At 44.9% G+C, this 3,427-nt stretch overlaps 1 long non-coding RNA gene across 1 annotated transcript; it reads left to right on the forward strand.

Annotated features, from left to right (window-relative positions):
• Positions 1 to 249: 249 nt before the first annotated feature.
• Positions 250 to 2,021, forward strand: LOC116087615. The gene is made up of 3 exons (XR_004117514.1): positions 250 to 341; positions 868 to 895; positions 1,956 to 2,021. It is a non-coding gene; the product is annotated as an uncharacterized LOC116087615 (long non-coding RNA).
• Positions 2,022 to 3,427: the final 1,406 nt, after the last annotated feature.

Genomic DNA, 3,427 nt, shown 5'->3' on the forward strand with positions numbered 1-3,427 from the left:
CAGACGTCAGAGTCATTGGACATCCGCAGACGTCAGAGTCATTGGTGACCTTCGCTCATGACTCCCTCCTGACTCTTTCCTGACTTCTCAATGTTTATGTTATGCAAATATCTTATTTCTGTAGGTTTCAGTTCTTACCTGCCTATATAAGCTCAAAACACCCCCAAGTAAAGAGAACTCTACTTGGCTTCCGCCTCTTTGTTCTCGAACACGTTTCATTTTGCAGGTCCTGTCTGACCTCCCGTCTGAAGAGACCCACAGACCCAAGTGGAACTGCAGGACGGATCCACTCACCTCATCCCAGAGTTCTTCACCTCATACCCACCTTCACCTCTCAGAAGGTATTTCACAGCCTTTCCCCCCTCCCCCCTCCCCTGAGCATCTTCCTTCTCTGGAGCCTTAAGTCTTTATACAATTAGGCACATCCTCTCCCACCCAGGCCAGACAAGGCAATCTTCTGCTACATATGTACCTAGGGCCTCAGACCAGTCTATGCATGATCTTTGGTTGGTGGTTTAGTATCTGGGAGCTTCCAGTGGTCTGGGTTAGTTGGCACTGTTGGTCTTCCTATGGGGTTGCTCCTTCATCTCCTTCAGTCCTTCCTCTAACTCTTCAATCAGGGTCCCCAGCCTCAGTCCAATGGTTAGCTGTAGGTATCTGCATCTGTCTTAGTCAGCTGCTGGTAGAACCTCTCAGAGGTCAGTCATGATAGGCTCCTGTCTGCAAGTACTACATGGTATCAGTAAATGAGTAATAGTGTCAGGTTTTGGTGCCTGACCATGAGATGGATCCCAAGTTAGGCCAGTCACTGAATGGCCTTTCCTTCAGATTCTGCTCCATTTTGGTCCCTGCATTTCTTTTCGACAGGAAAACTTCTGGGTCAAAGTTTTTAAAGGTAAGTTGGTGACTTTATTCCTCTACTGGGGGCTGTAATTAACTTCTGGAAATGGTCTCTTCCGGTTCCATCTCCCCACTGTTGGACATTTCAGCTAAGGTCAGCCACATTGAGTCCTGGAAGCCTATCCCATCCCAGATCTCTGGGACATTCTAGAGGTTTCCCCCCAAACCCTTACCTAAGATAGCTACATATTTCCATTCATTTGGCCATCTGGGCTTCTCTCTTGTCTCCCCTATACATGGCCTGCCCCCCTTTTCCTCTTCCACTCCCCTCTCTCACCCAGGTCCCTCTCTCACTTTGCCTCTTGTAATTATTTTGTTTCTTCCTTCTTTTTTATTGGATATGTTCTTTATTTACATTTCAAATGTAATCCCATTTCCTGATCCCCTCTGGAAATCTCCTATTCCATTACCCCCCCCCCCGCTTCTACTTCCCACCTACCCACCAATTCCTGCCTCCCCGCCCTAGCATTCCCCTACACTGGGGCATCGAGCCTTCATAGGACCATGGGCTTCTCCTCCCATCAATGCCCTACAAAGCCATCCTCTGCTACATTGAATCTTGTTTCCCCTTCTAAGTGGTATTGGAGCATCCTCACTTGGGTCTTCCTTCTTGTTTAACTTCTTACAGTCTGTGGAGTGTATCATGGGGATACTATACATTTTGGATAATATCCACTTATCAGTGAGTACCTACCATGCGTGTCCTTTTGGAACTGGTTTACCTCACTCAGGATAATATTTTCTAGTTCCATCAATTTGCCTGTAAAATTAATGATGGCATCAACTCTAAAAAATGAATAGCATTCCATCATGTAAATGAACCACATTTCTGTATCCAATTTTCAATTAAAGAACATCTGGGTTACTTGCAGTTTCTGGCTATTATGAATAAGGCTACTATGAACACAGCAAAACATGTGTCCCTGTGGTATGCTGGAGCAAGTTTTGGGTATATGCCTAGGAGCAGTATAGCTCGGCCTTCAGGTAAAAATAATACAGAACTACTTAAATGTTTTCAACTTGTTCCCTTTTTTTTCTTTAATTCTCTTTCAAAGGTATTGGAAAGTTCTGTAAAATACCATCTTCTCAGCATGGCACAACCATTGTGATCAATAACGCCCAACAGTTGATAATACCTACACTGAGTTTATACAAGCATGGAGCCCTTAGGTGTCAGATGCGAATGGAAGAAGGGTTCAGGAAACTCACCCCTCATTGACGAAACATTTGTAATAGAGCCAGGAAGGGGAGGCACTGCTTGCAGTTGTGTACTCACTGATGACCCCCAATCCCAGCCTTCAATACATAGTTCCAACCCAGCAGTTACACATGTGACCCAGTTTAAACTAAGTGAAACACTAAACCAAGACTCATGAATCTGGGAATGAGGTTGGTTGAGATGACTGGTGTGGGAGTGGAGAGAGTTGATAGGAATGGGAGGGAGATGAAAGAAGGTATGTGTGATAGGAAAGCAATTGGAATAGTTTATATATGTGAGTGAAATTGTCAGCAAATTAATAAAAAAATCACATATCTCATAGACATTGTAGATGTGGCCAGGCTTATTAACACATAGTTAACTTGAAAGTTTAACTAGAAAATTTAACTAGAAAGATTCCCTTTGTAGTCGTGATTTTTCTTCCCTCTACAGAGATTTGTATTTCTCTATGGTGTAGACTTTCTTCTGTCTGGAAGTCTCTACATTTCTTGTAGTGCGGATCTTAGCAACTAAGACATTCTTTTCACTTCCCTATGTTAACTTTCCCTAACCTTTACTTTAAGAGGCAATCTTTTTTGAACATAGAATTGTTGTCTGGGTTGACAGCTTTTCCTTCATCACCTTAGGAAAGTTTATGATTTTTTTTATTGGATATTTTATTTATTTATATTTCAAATGGTATACCCTTTCCCTGTTTCCCCTCTGGAACCCCTCTATCCCATTCCCCCTCCCTCTGCTTCTATGAGGGTGTTCCCCCACCCATCCACCCACTCCTGCGTCCCTACCCTGACAGTCCCCTATACTGGGACATTGAGCCTTCACAGAGCCAAGAGCCTCTCCTCCCATTGATCCCCGGCAATGCCATCCTCTGCTACATGTGCATCTGGAACCATGGGTCACTCATGTGCACTCTTTGGTTGGTGGTGAGTCCCTGGGAACTCTCAGGGGGTCTGGTTGGTTGATGTTGTTCTTCTTCCTATGGGGCTGCAAACCACTTCAGCTCCTTCAGTCCTTTCTCTAACTCCTCCATTTGGGACCCAGTGCCCAGTCCAATGTTTGGCTGCCAGCATCCACCTCTGTATTTGTCAGGCTCTGGCACAGTCTCTCAGGAGACAGCCATAGCAGTCTCCTGTCAGCAAGCACTTCCCAGCATCTGCAACCGTGTCTGGGTTTGGTGACTATATATGGGATGGATCCCAGGTGGGGCCGTCTCTGGATGGCCTTTCCTTCAGTCTCTGCTCCATACTTTGTTTCTGTATTTCCTCCCTTAAGTATTTCGTTCCCCCTTCTAAGAAGGACTGAAGCATC

Source organism: Mastomys coucha, unplaced genomic scaffold, assembly GCF_008632895.1.
Source record: "Mastomys coucha isolate ucsf_1 unplaced genomic scaffold, UCSF_Mcou_1 pScaffold13, whole genome shotgun sequence".
Classification (NCBI taxonomy): domain Eukaryota; kingdom Metazoa; phylum Chordata; class Mammalia; order Rodentia; family Muridae; genus Mastomys; species Mastomys coucha.